A 12,500-nucleotide genomic window follows, 5' to 3' on the forward strand; every position below is an offset into this window, starting at 1 on the left:
ACCCTGCTTAGCTTCCGAGATCAGACGAGATCGGGCGTTGCCAGGCTGGTATGGCCGTACGAAATAAGTTGACAACCATAGGCTACTTATCCATATACAGATTTAGCAATTGACAATGCAAGGTAGTCTCTCTCTCTCTCTCGTGTCAAAATGAAAACAGCTTCCAGCCCCTTTCATGAAGGACTACTTGTGCATATTGCAAGATGTCAGTTTCTAAGTGAATGAGCAAAAGAGCATACAGCACCTGGTATTCCCAGGCGGTCTCCCATCCAAGTACTAACCAGGCCCGACCCTGCTTAGCTTCCGAGATCAGACGAGATCGGGCGTTGCCAGGCTGGTATGGCCGTACGAAATAAGTTGACAACCATAGGCTACTTATCCATATACAGATTTAGCAATTGACAATGCAAGGTAGTCTCTCTCTCTCTCTCTCTCTCTCTCTCTCTCGTGTCAAAATGAAAACAGCTTCCAGCCCCTTTCATGAAGGACTACTTGTGCATATTGCAAGATTTCAGTTTCTAAGTGAATGAGCAAAAGAGCATACAGCACCTGGTATTCCCAGGCGGTCTCCCATCCAAGTACTAACCAGGCCCGACCCTGCTTAGCTTCCGAGATCAGACGTGATCGGGCGTTGCCAGGCTGGTATGGCCGTACGAAATAAGTTGACAACCATAGGCTACTTATCCATATACAGATTTAGCAATTGACAATGCAAGGTGGTCTCTCTCTCTCTCTCTCTCTCTCTCGTGTCAAAATGAAAACAGCTTCCAGCCCCTTTCATGAAGGACTACTTGTGCATATTGCAAGATGTCAGTTTCTAAGTGAATGAGCAAAAGAGCATACAGCACCTGGTATTCCCAGGCGGTCTCCCATCCAAGTACTAACCAGGCCCGACCCTGCTTAGCTTCCGAGATCAGACGAGATCGGGCGTTGCCAGGCTGGTATGGCCGTACGAAATAAGTTGACAACCATAGGCTACTTATCCATATACAGATTTAGCAATTGACAATGCAAGGTAGTCTCTCTCTCTCTCTCTCGTGTCAAAATGAAAACAGCTTCCAGCCCCTTTCATGAAGGACTACTTGTGCATATTGCAAGATGTCAGTTTCTAAGTGAATGAGCAAAAGAGCATACAGCACCTGGTATTCCCAGGCGGTCTCCCATCCAAGTACTAACCAGGCCCGACCCTGCTTAGCTTCCGAGATCAGACGAGATCGGGCGTTGCCAGGCTGGTATGGCCGTACGAAATAAGTTGACAACCACAGGCTACTTATCCATATACAGATTTAGCAATTGACAATGCAAGGTGGTCTCTCTCTCTCTCGTGTCAAAATGAAAACAGCTTCCAGCCCCTTTCATGAAGGACTACTTGTGCATATTGCAAGATTTCAGTTTCTAAGTGAATGAGCAAAAGAGCATACAGCACCTGGTATTCCCAGGCGGTCTCCCATCCAAGTACTAACCAGGCCCGACCCTGGCCCGACCCTGCTTAGCTTCCGAGATCAGACGAGATCGGGCGTTGCCAGGCTAGTATGGCCGTACGAAATAAGTTGACAACCATAGGCTACTTATCCATATACAGATTTAGCAATTGACAATGCAAGGTAGTCTCTCTCTCTCTCTCTCTCTCTCTCTCGTGTCAAAATGAAAACAGCTTCCAGCCCCTTTCATGAAGGACTACTTGTGCATATTGCAAGATGTCAGTTTCTAAGTGAATGAGCAAAAGAGCATACAGCACCTGGTATTCCCAGGCGGTCTCCCATCCAATTACTAACCAGGCCCGACCCTGCTTAGCTTCCAAGATCAGACGAGATCGGGCGTTGCCTGGCTGGTATGGCCGTACGAAATAAGTTGACAACCATAGGCTACTTATCCATATACAGATTTAGCAATTGACAATGCAAGGTAGTCTCTCTCTCTCTCTCTCTCTCTCTCTCTCTCTCTCTCGTGTCAAAATGAAAACAGCTTCCAGCCCCTTTCATGAAGGACTACTTGTGCATATTGCAAGATGTCAGTTTCTAAGTGAATGAGCAAAAGAGCATACAGCACCTGGTATTCCCAGGCGGTCTCCCATCCAAGTACTAACCAGGCCCGACCCTGCTTAGCTTCCGAGATCAGACGAGATCGGGCGTTGCCAGGCTGGTATGGCCGTACAAAATAAGTTGACAACCATAGGCTACTTATCCATATACAGATTTAGCAATTGACAATGCAAGGTGGTCTCTCTCTCTCTCTCTCTCTCTCTCTCTCTCGTGTCAAAATGAAAACAGCTTCCAGCCCCTTTCATGAAGGACTACTTGTGCATATTGCAAGATGTCAGTTTCTAAGTGAATGAGCAAAAGAGCATACAGCACCTGGTATTCCCAGGCGGTCTCCCATCCAAGTACTAACCAGGCCCGACCCTGCTTAGCTTCCGAGATCAGACGAGATCGGGCGTTGCCAGGCTGGTATGGCCGTACGAAATAAGTTGACAACCATAGGCTACTTATCCATATACAGATTTAGCAATTGACAATGCAAGGTAGTCTCTCTCTCTCTCTCTCTCGTGTCAAAATGAAAACAGCTTCCAGCCCCTTTCATGAAGGACTACTTGTTCATATTGCAAGATGTCAGTTTCTAAGTGAATGAGCAAAAGAGCAGACAGCACCTGGTATTCCCAGGCGGTCTCCCATCCAAGTACTAACCAGGCCCGACCCTGCTTAGCTTCCGAGATCAGACGAGATCGGGCGTTGCCAGGCTGGTATGGCCGTACGAAATAAGTTGACAACCATAGGCTACTTATCCATATACAGATTTAGCAATTGACAATGCAAGGTAGTCTCTCTCTCTCTCTCTCTCTCTCTCTCTCTCTCTCTCTCTCTCTCTCTCTCTCTCTCGTGTCAAAATGAAAACAGCTTCCAGCCCCTTTCATGAAGGACTACTTGTGCATATTGCAAGATTTCAGTTTCTAAGTGAATGAGCAAAAGAGCAGACAGCACCTGGTATTCCCAGGCGGTCTCCCATCCAAGTACTAACCAGGCCCGACCCTGCTTAGCTTCCGAGATCAGACGAGATCGGGCGTTGCCAGGCTGGTATGGCCGTACCAAATAAGTTGACAACCAAAGGCTACTTATCCATATACAGATTTAGCAATTGACAATGCAAGGTAGTCTCTCTCTCTCTCTCTCTCGTGTCAAAATGAAAACAGCTTCCAGCCCCTTTCATGAAGGACTACTTGTGCATATTGCAAGATGTCAGTTTCTAAGTGAATGAGCAAAAGAGCATACAGCACCTGGTATTCCCAGGCGGTCTCCCATCCAAGTACTAACCAGGCCCGACCCTGCTTAGCTTCCGAGATCAGACGAGATCGGTCGTTGCCAGGCTGGTATGGCCGTACGAAATAAGTTGACAACCATAGGCTACTTATCCATATACAGATTTAGCAATTGACAATGCAAGGTGGTCTCTCTCTCTCTCTCTCGTGTCAAAATGAAAACAGCTTCCAGCCCCTTTCATGAAGGACTACTTGTGCATATTGCAAGATGTCAGTTTCTAAGTGAATGAGCATACAGCACCTGGTATTCCCAGGCGGTCTCCCATCCAAGTACTAACCAGGCCCGACCCTGCTTAGCTTCCGAGATCAGACGAGATCGGGCGTTGCCAGGCTGGTATGGCCGTACGAAATAAGTTGACAACCATAGGCTACTTATCCATATACAGATTTAGCAATTGACAATGCAAGGTAGTCTCTCTCTATCTCTCTCTCTCTCTCTCTCGTGTCAAAATGAAAACAGCTTCCAGCCCCTTTCATGAAGGACTACTTGTGCATATTGCAAGATGTCAGTTTCTAAGTGAATGAGCAAAAGAGCATACAGCACCTGGTATTCCCAGGCGGTCTCCCATCCAAGTACTAACCAGGCCCGACCCTGCTTAGCTTCCGAGATCAGACGAGATCGGGCGTTGCCAGGCTGGTATGGCCGTACGAAATAAGTTGACAACCATAGGCTACTTATCCATATACAGATTTAGCAATTGACAATGCAAGGTAGTCTCTCTCTCTCTCTCTCTCTCTCTCTCGTGTCAAAATGAAAACAGCTTCCAGCCCCTTTCATGAAGGACTACTTGTGCATATTGCAAGTTGTCAGTTTCTAAGTGAATGAGCAAAAGAGCATACAGCACCTGGTATTCCCAGGCGGTCTCCCATCCAAGTACTAACCAGGCCCGACCCTGCTTAGCTTCCGAGATCAGACGAGATCGGGCGTTGCCAGGCTGGTATGGCCGTACGAAATAAGTTGACAACCATAGGCTACTTATCCATATACAGATTTAGCAATTGACAATGCAAGGTAGTCTCTCTCTCTCTCTCTCTCGTGTCAAAATGAAAACAGCTTCCAGCCCCTTTCATGAAGGACTACTTGTGCATATTGCAAGATGTCAGTTTCTAAGTGAATGAGCAAAAGAGCATACAGCACCTGGTATTCCCAGGCGGTCTCCCATCCAAGTACTAACCAGGCCCGACCCTGCTTAGCTTCCGAGATCAGACGAGATCGGGCGTTGCCAGGCTGGTATGGCCGTACGAAATAAGTTGACAACCATAGGCTACTTATCCATATACAGATTTAGCAATTGACAATGCAAGGTAGTCTCTCTCTCTCTCTCTCTCGTGTCAAAATGAAAACAGCTTCCAGCCCCTTTCATGAAGGACTACTTGTGCATATTGCAAGATGTCAGTTTCTAAGTGAATGAGCAAAAGAGCAGACAGCACCTGGTATTCCCAGGCGGTCTCCCATCCAAGTACTAACCAGGCCCGACCCTGCTTAGCTTCCGAGATCAGACGAGATCGGGCGTTGCCAGGCTGGTATGGCCGTACGAAATAAGTTGACAACCATAGGCTACTTATCCATATACAGATTTAGCAATTGACAATGCAAGGTAGTCTCTCTCTCTCTCTCTCTCTCTCTCTCTCTCTCTCTCTCTCTCTCTCTCTCGTGTCAAAATGAAAACAGCTTCCAGCCCCTTTCATGAAGGACTACTTGTGCATATTGCAAGATTTCAGTTTCTAAGTGAATGAGCAAAAGAGCAGACAGCACCTGGTATTCCCAGGCGGTCTCCCATCCAAGTACTAACCAGGCCCGACCCTGCTTAGCTTCCGAGATCAGACGAGATCGGGCGTTGCCAGGCTGGTATGGCCGTACCAAATAAGTTGACAACCAAAGGCTACTTATCCATATACAGATTTAGCAATTGACAATGCAAGGTAGTCTCTCTCTCTCTCTCTCTCGTGTCAAAATGAAAACAGCTTCCAGCCCCTTTCATGAAGGACTACTTGTGCATATTGCAAGATGTCAGTTTCTAAGTGAATGAGCAAAAGAGCATACAGCACCTGGTATTCCCAGGCGGTCTCCCATCCAAGTACTAACCAGGCCCGACCCTGCTTAGCTTCCGAGATCAGACGAGATCGGTCGTTGCCAGGCTGGTATGGCCGTACGAAATAAGTTGACAACCATAGGCTACTTATCCATATACAGATTTAGCAATTGACAATGCAAGGTGGTCTCTCTCTCTCTCTCTCGTGTCAAAATGAAAACAGCTTCCAGCCCCTTTCATGAAGGACTACTTGTGCATATTGCAAGATGTCAGTTTCTAAGTGAATGAGCATACAGCACCTGGTATTCCCAGGCGGTCTCCCATCCAAGTACTAACCAGGCCCGACCCTGCTTAGCTTCCGAGATCAGACGAGATCGGGCGTTGCCAGGCTGGTATGGCCGTACGAAATAAGTTGACAACCATAGGCTACTTATCCATATACAGATTTAGCAATTGACAATGCAAGGTAGTCTCTCTCTCTCTCTCTCTCGTGTCAAAATGAAAACAGCTTCCAGCCCCTTTCATGAAGGACTACTTGTGCATATTGCAAGATGTCAGTTTCTAAGTGAATGAGCAAAAGAGCATACAGCACCTGGTATTCCCAGGCGGTCTCCCATCCAAGTACTAACCAGGCCCGACCCTGCTTAGCTTCCGAGATCAGACGAGATCGGGCGTTGCCAGGCTGGTATGGCCGTACGAAATAAGTTGACAACCATAGGCTACTTATCCATATACAGATTTAGCAATTGACAATGCAAGGTAGTCTCTCTCTCTCTCTCTCTCTCTCTCTCTCGTGTCAAAATGAAAACAGCTTCCAGCCCCTTTCATGAAGGACTACTTGTGCATATTGCAAGTTGTCAGTTTCTAAGTGAATGAGCAAAAGAGCATACAGCACCTGGTATTCCCAGGCGGTCTCCCATCCAAGTACTAACCAGGCCCGACCCTGCTTAGCTTCCGAGATCAGACGAGATCGGGCGTTGCCAGGCTGGTATGGCCGTACGAAATAAGTTGACAACCATAGGCTACTTATCCATATACAGATTTAGCAATTGACAATGCAAGGTAGTCTCTCTCTCTCTCTCTCTCGTGTCAAAATGAAAACAGCTTCCAGCCCCTTTCATGAAGGACTACTTGTGCATATTGCAAGATGTCAGTTTCTAAGTGAATGAGCAAAAGAGCATACAGCACTTGGTATTCCCAGGCGGTCTCCCATCCAAGTACTAACCAGGCCCGACCCTGCTTAGCTTCCGAGATCAGACGAGATCGGGCGTTGCCAGGCTGGTATGGCCGTACGAAATAAGTTGACAACCATAGGCTACTTATCCATATACAGATTTAGCAATTGACAATGCAAGGTAGTCTCTCTCTCTCTCTCTCGTGTCAAAATGAAAACAGCTTCCAGCCCCTTTCATGAAGGACTACTTGTGCATATTGCAAGATGTCAGTTTCTAAGTGAATGAGCAAAAGAGCATACAGCACCTGGTATTCCCAGGCGGTCTCCCATCCAAGTACTAACCAGGCCCGACCCTGCTTAGCTTCCGAGATCAGACGAGATCGGGCGTTGCCAGGCTGGTATGGCCGTACAAAATACGTTGACAACCATAGGCTACTTATCCATATACAGATTTAGCAATTGACAATGCAAGGTAGTCTCTCTCTCTCTCTCTCGTGTCAAAATGAAAACAGCTTCCAGCCCCTTTCATGAAGGACTACTTGTGCATATTGCAAGATGTCAGTTTCTAAGTGAATGAGCAAAAGAGCATACAGCACCTGGTATTCCCAGGCGGTCTCCCATCCAAGTACTAACCAGGCCCGACCCTGCTTAGCTTCCGAGATCAGACGAGATCGGGCGTTGCCAGGCTGGTATGGCCGTACGAAATAAGTTGACAACCACAGGCTACTTATCCATATACAGATTTAGCAATTGACAATGCAAGGTGGTCTCTCTCTCTCTCGTGTCAAAATGAAAACAGCTTCCAGCCCCTTTCATGAAGGACTACTTGTGCATATTGCAAGATTTCAGTTTCTAAGTGAATGAGCAAAAGAGCATACAGCACCTGGTATTCCCAGGCGGTCTCCCATCCAAGTACTAACCAGGCCCGACCCTGGCCCGACCCTGCTTAGCTTCCGAGATCAGACGAGATCGGGCGTTGCCAGGCTAGTATGGCCGTACGAAATAAGTTGACAACCATAGGCTACTTATCCATATACAGATTTAGCAATTGACAATGCAAGGTAGTCTCTCTCTCTCTCTCTCTCTCTCTCTCGTGTCAAAATGAAAACAGCTTCCAGCCCCTTTCATGAAGGACTACTTGTGCATATTGCAAGATGTCAGTTTCTAAGTGAATGAGCAAAAGAGCATACAGCACCTGGTATTCCCAGGCGGTCTCCCATCCAATTACTAACCAGGCCCGACCCTGCTTAGCTTCCAAGATCAGACGAGATCGGGCGTTGCCTGGCTGGTATGGCCGTACGAAATAAGTTGACAACCATAGGCTACTTATCCATATACAGATTTAGCAATTGACAATGCAAGGTAGTCTCTCTCTCTCTCTCTCTCTCTCTCTCTCTCTCTCTCTCTCTCTCGTGTCAAAATGAAAACAGCTTCCAGCCCCTTTCATGAAGGACTACTTGTGCATATTGCAAGATGTCAGTTTCTAAGTGAATGAGCAAAAGAGCATACAGCACCTGGTATTCCCAGGCGGTCTCCCATCCAAGTACTAACCAGGCCCGACCCTGCTTAGCTTCCGAGATCAGACGAGATCGGGCGTTGCCAGGCTGGTATGGCCGTACAAAATAAGTTGACAACCATAGGCTACTTATCCATATACAGATTTAGCAATTGACAATGCAAGGTGGTCTCTCTCTCTCTCTCTCTCTCTCTCTCGTGTCAAAATGAAAACAGCTTCCAGCCCCTTTCATGAAGGACTACTTGTGCATATTGCAAGATGTCAGTTTCTAAGTGAATGAGCAAAAGAGCATACAGCACCTGGTATTCCCAGGCGGTCTCCCATCCAAGTACTAACCAGGCCCGACCCTGCTTAGCTTCCGAGATCAGACGAGATCGGGCGTTGCCAGGCTGGTATGGCCGTACGAAATAAGTTGACAACCATAGGCTACTTATCCATATACAGATTTAGCAATTGACAATGCAAGGTAGTCTCTCTCTCTCTCTCTCTCTCGTGTCAAAATGAAAACAGCTTCCAGCCCCTTTCATGAAGGACTACTTGTGCATATTGCAAGATGTCAGTTTCTAAGTGAATGAGCAAAAGAGCAGACAGCACCTGGTATTCCCAGGCGGTCTCCCATCCAAGTACTAACCAGGCCCGACCCTGCTTAGCTTCCGAGATCAGACGAGATCGGGCGTTGCCAGGCTGGTATGGCCGTACGAAATAAGTTGACAACCATAGGCTACTTATCCATATACAGATTTAGCAATTGACAATGCAAGGTAGTCTCTCTCTCTCTCTCTCTCTCTCTCTCTCTCTCTCTCTCTCTCTCTCTCTCTCTCTCTCTCTCTCGTGTCAAAATGAAAACAGCTTCCAGCCCCTTTCATGAAGGACTACTTGTGCATATTGCAAGATTTCAGTTTCTAAGTGAATGAGCAAAAGAGCAGACAGCACCTGGTATTCCCAGGCGGTCTCCCATCCAAGTACTAACCAGGCCCGACCCTGCTTAGCTTCCGAGATCAGACGAGATCGGGCGTTGCCAGGCTGGTATGGCCGTACAAAATAAGTTGACAACCATAGGCTACTTATCCATATACAGATTTAGCAATTGACAATGCAAGGTGGTCTCTCTCTCTCTCTCTCTCTCTCTCTCTCGTGTCAAAATGAAAACAGCTTCCAGCCCCTTTCATGAAGGACTACTTGTGCATATTGCAAGATGTCAGTTTCTAAGTGAATGAGCAAAAGAGCATACAGCACCTGGTATTCCCAGGCGGTCTCCCATCCAAGTACTAACCAGGCCCGACCCTGCTTAGCTTCCGAGATCAGACGAGATCGGGCGTTGCCAGGCTGGTATGGCCGTACCAAATAAGTTGACAACCATAGGCTACTTATCCATATACAGATTTAGCAATTGACAATGCAAGGTAGTCTCTCTCTCTCTCTCTCTCGTGTCAAAATGAAAACAGCTTCCAGCCCCTTTCATGAAGGACTACTTGTGCATATTGCAAGATGTCAGTTTCTAAGTGAATGAGCAAAAGAGCAGACAGCACCTGGTATTCCCAGGCGGTCTCCCATCCAAGTACTAACCAGGCCCGACCCTGCTTAGCTTCCGAGATCAGACGAGATCGGGCGTTGCCAGGCTGGTATGGCCGTACGAAATAAGTTGACAACCATAGGCTACTTATCCATATACAGATTTAGCAATTGACAATGCAAGGTAGTCTCTCTCTCTCTCTCTCTCGTGTCAAAATGAAAACAGCTTCCAGCCCCTTTCATGAAGGACTACTTGTGCATATTGCAAGATGTCAGTTTCTAAGTGAATGAGCAAAAGAGCAGACAGCACCTGGTATTCCCAGGCGGTCTCCCATCCAAGTACTAACCAGGCCCGACCCTGCTTAGCTTCCGAGATCAGACGAGATCGGGCGTTGCCAGGCTGGTATGGCCGTACGAAATAAGTTGACAACCATAGGCTACTTATCCATATACAGATTTAGCAATTGACAATGCAAGGTAGTCTCTCTCTCTCTCTCTCTCTCTCTCTCTCTCTCTCTCTCTCTCTCTCTCTCTCTCTCTCTCTCTCTCGTGTCAAAATGAAAACAGCTTCCAGCCCCTTTCATGAAGGACTACTTGTGCATATTGCAAGATTTCAGTTTCTAAGTGAATGAGCAAAAGAGCAGACAGCACCTGGTATTCCCAGGCGGTCTCCCATCCAAGTACTAACCAGGCCCGACCCTGCTTAGCTTCCGAGATCAGACGAGATCGGGCGTTGCCAGGCTGGTATGGCCGTACCAAATAAGTTGACAACCAAAGGCTACTTATCCATATACAGATTTAGCAATTGACAATGCAAGGTAGTCTCTCTCTCTCTCTCTCTCGTATCAAAATGAAAACAGCTTCCAGCCCCTTTCATGAAGGACTACTTGTGCATATTGCAAGATGTCAGTTTCTAAGTGAATGAGCAAAAGAGCATACAGCACCTGGTATTCCCAGGCGGTCTCCCATCCAAGTACTAACCAGGCCCGACCCTGCTTAGCTTCCGAGATCAGACGAGATCGGTCGTTGCCAGGCTGGTATGGCCGTACGAAATAAGTTGACAACCATAGGCTACTTATCCATATACAGATTTAGCAATTGACAATGCAAGGTGGTCTCTCTCTCTCTCTCTCTCTCGTGTCAAAATGAAAACAGCTTCCAGCCCCTTTCATGAAGGACTACTTGTGCATATTGCAAGATGTCAGTTTCTAAGTGAATGAGCATACAGCACCTGGTATTCCCAGGCGGTCTCCCATCCAAGTACTAACCAGGCCCGACCCTGCTTAGCTTCCGAGATCAGACGAGATCGGGCGTTGCCAGGCTGGTATGGCCGTACGAAATAAGTTGACAACCATAGGCTACTTATCCATATACAGATTTAGCAATTGACAATGCAAGGTAGTCTCTCTCTCTCTCTCTCTCGTGTCAAAATGAAAACAGCTTCCAGCCCCTTTCATGAAGGACTACTTGTGCATATTGCAAGATGTCAGTTTCTAAGTGAATGAGCAAAAGAGCATACAGCACCTGGTATTCCCAGGCGGTCTCCCATCCAAGTACTAACCAGGCCCGACCCTGCTTAGCTTCCGAGATCAGACGAGATCGGGCGTTGCCAGGCTGGTATGGCCGTACGAAATAAGTTGACAACCATAGGCTACTTATCCATATACAGATTTAGCAATTGACAATGCAAGGTAGTCTCTCTCTCTCTCTCTCTCTCTCTCTCGTGTCAAAATGAAAACAGCTTCCAGCCCCTTTCATGAAGGACTACTTGTGCATATTGCAAGTTGTCAGTTTCTAAGTGAATGAGCAAAAGAGCATACAGCACCTGGTATTCCCAGGCGGTCTCCCATCCAAGTACTAACCAGGCCCGACCCTGCTTAGCTTCCGAGATCAGACGAGATCGGGCGTTGCCAGGCTGGTATGGCCGTACGAAATAAGTTGACAACCATAGGCTACTTATCCATATACAGATTTAGCAATTGACAATGCAAGGTAGTCTCTCTCTCTCTCTCTCTCGTGTCAAAATGAAAACAGCTTCCAGCCCCTTTCATGAAGGACTACTTGTGCATATTGCAAGATGTCAGTTTCTAAGTGAATGAGCAAAAGAGCATACAGCACTTGGTATTCCCAGGCGGTCTCCCATCCAAGTACTAACCAGGCCCGACCCTGCTTAGCTTCCGAGATCAGACGAGATCGGTCGTTGCCAGGCTGGTATGGCCGTACGAAATAAGTTGACAACCATAGGCTACTTATCCATATACAGATTTAGCAATTGACAATGCAAGGTGGTCTCTCTCTCTCTCTCTCTCTCGTGTCAAAATGAAAACAGCTTCCAGCCCCTTTCATGAAGGACTACTTGTGCATATTGCAAGATGTCAGTTTCTAAGTGAATGAGCATACAGCACCTGGTATTCCCAGGCGGTCTCCCATCCAAGTACTAACCAGGCCCGACCCTGCTTAGCTTCCGAGATCAGACGAGATCGGGCGTTGCCAGGCTGGTATGGCCGTACGAAATAAGTTGACAACCATAGGCTACTTATCCATATACAGATTTAGCAATTGACAATGCAAGGTAGTCTCTCTCTCTCTCTCTCTCGTGTCAAAATGAAAACAGCTTCCAGCCCCTTTCATGAAGGACTACTTGTGCATATTGCAAGATGTCAGTTTCTAAGTGAATGAGCAAAAGAGCATACAGCACCTGGTATTCCCAGGCGGTCTCCCATCCAAGTACTAACCAGGCCCGACCCTGCTTAGCTTCCGAGATCAGACGAGATCGGGCGTTGCCAGGCTGGTATGGCCGTACGAAATAAGTTGACAACCATAGGCTACTTATCCATATACAGATTTAGCAATTGACAATGCAAGGTAGTCTCTCTCTCTCTCTCTCTCTCTCTCTCGTGTCAAAATGAAAACAGCTTCCAGCCCTTTTCATGAAGGACTACTTGTGCATAT

The 12,500-nt window shown here is 47.2% G+C and overlaps 34 non-coding genes and 8 pseudogenes across 34 annotated transcripts in view; all 42 read right to left on the reverse strand.

Annotated features, from left to right (window-relative positions):
- Positions 1 to 62, reverse strand: part of LOC146291767 (5S ribosomal RNA) — a 119-nt gene extending 57 nt beyond the window's left edge. Inside the window, exon 1 of the ribosomal RNA XR_014756390.1 lies at positions 1 to 62. This exon is cut by the window's left edge and continues 57 nt beyond it. This is a non-coding gene — a ribosomal RNA (5S ribosomal RNA).
- A 170-nt stretch (positions 63 to 232) lies between these two features.
- On the reverse strand, positions 233 to 351 carry LOC146291768 (5S ribosomal RNA). Its single transcript, XR_014756391.1, has one exon. It is a non-coding gene; the product is annotated as a 5S ribosomal RNA (ribosomal RNA).
- A 186-nt stretch (positions 352 to 537) lies between these two features.
- Positions 538 to 656, reverse strand: LOC146291769 (5S ribosomal RNA). Its single transcript, XR_014756991.1, has one exon. It is a non-coding gene; the product is annotated as a 5S ribosomal RNA (ribosomal RNA).
- Positions 657 to 836: 180 nt separating this feature from the next.
- LOC146291770 (5S ribosomal RNA) lies at positions 837 to 955 on the reverse strand. Its single transcript, XR_014756392.1, has one exon. It is a non-coding gene; the product is annotated as a 5S ribosomal RNA (ribosomal RNA).
- Positions 956 to 1,127: 172 nt separating this feature from the next.
- On the reverse strand, positions 1,128 to 1,246 carry LOC146291771 (5S ribosomal RNA). The gene has a single exon (XR_014756393.1). It is a non-coding gene; the product is annotated as a 5S ribosomal RNA (ribosomal RNA).
- Positions 1,247 to 1,414: 168 nt separating this feature from the next.
- On the reverse strand, positions 1,415 to 1,544 carry LOC146291772 (5S ribosomal RNA; annotated as a pseudogene).
- Positions 1,545 to 1,726: 182 nt separating this feature from the next.
- On the reverse strand, positions 1,727 to 1,845 carry LOC146291773 (5S ribosomal RNA; annotated as a pseudogene).
- Positions 1,846 to 2,037: 192 nt separating this feature from the next.
- On the reverse strand, positions 2,038 to 2,156 carry LOC146291774 (5S ribosomal RNA). The gene has a single exon (XR_014757182.1). It is a non-coding gene; the product is annotated as a 5S ribosomal RNA (ribosomal RNA).
- A 186-nt stretch (positions 2,157 to 2,342) lies between these two features.
- LOC146291775 (5S ribosomal RNA) lies at positions 2,343 to 2,461 on the reverse strand. Its single transcript, XR_014756394.1, has one exon. It is a non-coding gene; the product is annotated as a 5S ribosomal RNA (ribosomal RNA).
- Positions 2,462 to 2,635: 174 nt separating this feature from the next.
- LOC146291776 (5S ribosomal RNA) lies at positions 2,636 to 2,754 on the reverse strand. The gene has a single exon (XR_014757738.1). It is a non-coding gene; the product is annotated as a 5S ribosomal RNA (ribosomal RNA).
- A 212-nt stretch (positions 2,755 to 2,966) lies between these two features.
- On the reverse strand, positions 2,967 to 3,085 carry LOC146291777 (5S ribosomal RNA; annotated as a pseudogene).
- A 174-nt stretch (positions 3,086 to 3,259) lies between these two features.
- LOC146291778 (5S ribosomal RNA) lies at positions 3,260 to 3,378 on the reverse strand. The gene has a single exon (XR_014757924.1). It is a non-coding gene; the product is annotated as a 5S ribosomal RNA (ribosomal RNA).
- A 164-nt stretch (positions 3,379 to 3,542) lies between these two features.
- Positions 3,543 to 3,661, reverse strand: LOC146291779 (5S ribosomal RNA). Its single transcript, XR_014756395.1, has one exon. It is a non-coding gene; the product is annotated as a 5S ribosomal RNA (ribosomal RNA).
- Positions 3,662 to 3,845: 184 nt separating this feature from the next.
- LOC146291780 (5S ribosomal RNA) lies at positions 3,846 to 3,964 on the reverse strand. Its single transcript, XR_014756396.1, has one exon. It is a non-coding gene; the product is annotated as a 5S ribosomal RNA (ribosomal RNA).
- Positions 3,965 to 4,146: 182 nt separating this feature from the next.
- On the reverse strand, positions 4,147 to 4,265 carry LOC146291781 (5S ribosomal RNA). Its single transcript, XR_014756397.1, has one exon. It is a non-coding gene; the product is annotated as a 5S ribosomal RNA (ribosomal RNA).
- A 174-nt stretch (positions 4,266 to 4,439) lies between these two features.
- Positions 4,440 to 4,558, reverse strand: LOC146291782 (5S ribosomal RNA). Its single transcript, XR_014756398.1, has one exon. It is a non-coding gene; the product is annotated as a 5S ribosomal RNA (ribosomal RNA).
- A 174-nt stretch (positions 4,559 to 4,732) lies between these two features.
- On the reverse strand, positions 4,733 to 4,851 carry LOC146291783 (5S ribosomal RNA). Its single transcript, XR_014757740.1, has one exon. It is a non-coding gene; the product is annotated as a 5S ribosomal RNA (ribosomal RNA).
- Positions 4,852 to 5,057: 206 nt separating this feature from the next.
- LOC146291784 (5S ribosomal RNA) lies at positions 5,058 to 5,176 on the reverse strand (annotated as a pseudogene).
- Positions 5,177 to 5,350: 174 nt separating this feature from the next.
- Positions 5,351 to 5,469, reverse strand: LOC146291785 (5S ribosomal RNA). Its single transcript, XR_014757925.1, has one exon. It is a non-coding gene; the product is annotated as a 5S ribosomal RNA (ribosomal RNA).
- A 164-nt stretch (positions 5,470 to 5,633) lies between these two features.
- Positions 5,634 to 5,752, reverse strand: LOC146291786 (5S ribosomal RNA). Its single transcript, XR_014756400.1, has one exon. It is a non-coding gene; the product is annotated as a 5S ribosomal RNA (ribosomal RNA).
- A 174-nt stretch (positions 5,753 to 5,926) lies between these two features.
- LOC146291787 (5S ribosomal RNA) lies at positions 5,927 to 6,045 on the reverse strand. Its single transcript, XR_014756401.1, has one exon. It is a non-coding gene; the product is annotated as a 5S ribosomal RNA (ribosomal RNA).
- Positions 6,046 to 6,229: 184 nt separating this feature from the next.
- LOC146291788 (5S ribosomal RNA) lies at positions 6,230 to 6,348 on the reverse strand. Its single transcript, XR_014756402.1, has one exon. It is a non-coding gene; the product is annotated as a 5S ribosomal RNA (ribosomal RNA).
- A 174-nt stretch (positions 6,349 to 6,522) lies between these two features.
- Positions 6,523 to 6,641, reverse strand: LOC146291789 (5S ribosomal RNA). The gene has a single exon (XR_014758070.1). It is a non-coding gene; the product is annotated as a 5S ribosomal RNA (ribosomal RNA).
- A 172-nt stretch (positions 6,642 to 6,813) lies between these two features.
- LOC146291790 (5S ribosomal RNA) lies at positions 6,814 to 6,932 on the reverse strand. Its single transcript, XR_014757183.1, has one exon. It is a non-coding gene; the product is annotated as a 5S ribosomal RNA (ribosomal RNA).
- A 172-nt stretch (positions 6,933 to 7,104) lies between these two features.
- On the reverse strand, positions 7,105 to 7,223 carry LOC146291791 (5S ribosomal RNA). Its single transcript, XR_014756403.1, has one exon. It is a non-coding gene; the product is annotated as a 5S ribosomal RNA (ribosomal RNA).
- A 168-nt stretch (positions 7,224 to 7,391) lies between these two features.
- LOC146291792 (5S ribosomal RNA) lies at positions 7,392 to 7,521 on the reverse strand (annotated as a pseudogene).
- Positions 7,522 to 7,703: 182 nt separating this feature from the next.
- On the reverse strand, positions 7,704 to 7,822 carry LOC146291793 (5S ribosomal RNA; annotated as a pseudogene).
- A 200-nt stretch (positions 7,823 to 8,022) lies between these two features.
- LOC146291794 (5S ribosomal RNA) lies at positions 8,023 to 8,141 on the reverse strand. The gene has a single exon (XR_014757184.1). It is a non-coding gene; the product is annotated as a 5S ribosomal RNA (ribosomal RNA).
- Positions 8,142 to 8,323: 182 nt separating this feature from the next.
- Positions 8,324 to 8,442, reverse strand: LOC146291795 (5S ribosomal RNA). The gene has a single exon (XR_014756404.1). It is a non-coding gene; the product is annotated as a 5S ribosomal RNA (ribosomal RNA).
- A 176-nt stretch (positions 8,443 to 8,618) lies between these two features.
- LOC146291796 (5S ribosomal RNA) lies at positions 8,619 to 8,737 on the reverse strand. Its single transcript, XR_014757741.1, has one exon. It is a non-coding gene; the product is annotated as a 5S ribosomal RNA (ribosomal RNA).
- Positions 8,738 to 8,957: 220 nt separating this feature from the next.
- Positions 8,958 to 9,076, reverse strand: LOC146291797 (5S ribosomal RNA). The gene has a single exon (XR_014758080.1). It is a non-coding gene; the product is annotated as a 5S ribosomal RNA (ribosomal RNA).
- Positions 9,077 to 9,260: 184 nt separating this feature from the next.
- Positions 9,261 to 9,379, reverse strand: LOC146291798 (5S ribosomal RNA). Its single transcript, XR_014757878.1, has one exon. It is a non-coding gene; the product is annotated as a 5S ribosomal RNA (ribosomal RNA).
- Positions 9,380 to 9,553: 174 nt separating this feature from the next.
- On the reverse strand, positions 9,554 to 9,672 carry LOC146291799 (5S ribosomal RNA). Its single transcript, XR_014757742.1, has one exon. It is a non-coding gene; the product is annotated as a 5S ribosomal RNA (ribosomal RNA).
- A 174-nt stretch (positions 9,673 to 9,846) lies between these two features.
- On the reverse strand, positions 9,847 to 9,965 carry LOC146291800 (5S ribosomal RNA). Its single transcript, XR_014757743.1, has one exon. It is a non-coding gene; the product is annotated as a 5S ribosomal RNA (ribosomal RNA).
- A 222-nt stretch (positions 9,966 to 10,187) lies between these two features.
- On the reverse strand, positions 10,188 to 10,306 carry LOC146291801 (5S ribosomal RNA; annotated as a pseudogene).
- A 174-nt stretch (positions 10,307 to 10,480) lies between these two features.
- Positions 10,481 to 10,599, reverse strand: LOC146291802 (5S ribosomal RNA). The gene has a single exon (XR_014757926.1). It is a non-coding gene; the product is annotated as a 5S ribosomal RNA (ribosomal RNA).
- A 168-nt stretch (positions 10,600 to 10,767) lies between these two features.
- Positions 10,768 to 10,886, reverse strand: LOC146291803 (5S ribosomal RNA). Its single transcript, XR_014756405.1, has one exon. It is a non-coding gene; the product is annotated as a 5S ribosomal RNA (ribosomal RNA).
- A 174-nt stretch (positions 10,887 to 11,060) lies between these two features.
- On the reverse strand, positions 11,061 to 11,179 carry LOC146291804 (5S ribosomal RNA). The gene has a single exon (XR_014756406.1). It is a non-coding gene; the product is annotated as a 5S ribosomal RNA (ribosomal RNA).
- Positions 11,180 to 11,361: 182 nt separating this feature from the next.
- Positions 11,362 to 11,480, reverse strand: LOC146291805 (5S ribosomal RNA). The gene has a single exon (XR_014756407.1). It is a non-coding gene; the product is annotated as a 5S ribosomal RNA (ribosomal RNA).
- A 174-nt stretch (positions 11,481 to 11,654) lies between these two features.
- Positions 11,655 to 11,773, reverse strand: LOC146291806 (5S ribosomal RNA; annotated as a pseudogene).
- Positions 11,774 to 11,941: 168 nt separating this feature from the next.
- LOC146291807 (5S ribosomal RNA) lies at positions 11,942 to 12,060 on the reverse strand. The gene has a single exon (XR_014756408.1). It is a non-coding gene; the product is annotated as a 5S ribosomal RNA (ribosomal RNA).
- A 174-nt stretch (positions 12,061 to 12,234) lies between these two features.
- Positions 12,235 to 12,353, reverse strand: LOC146291808 (5S ribosomal RNA). The gene has a single exon (XR_014756409.1). It is a non-coding gene; the product is annotated as a 5S ribosomal RNA (ribosomal RNA).
- Positions 12,354 to 12,500: the final 147 nt, after the last annotated feature.

This window comes from Hypomesus nipponensis, chromosome 5 (assembly GCF_054491055.1).
Source record: "Hypomesus nipponensis isolate SF chromosome 5, ASM5449105v1, whole genome shotgun sequence".
In the NCBI taxonomy this organism is placed as follows: Eukaryota; Metazoa; Chordata; class Actinopteri; order Osmeriformes; family Osmeridae; genus Hypomesus; species Hypomesus nipponensis.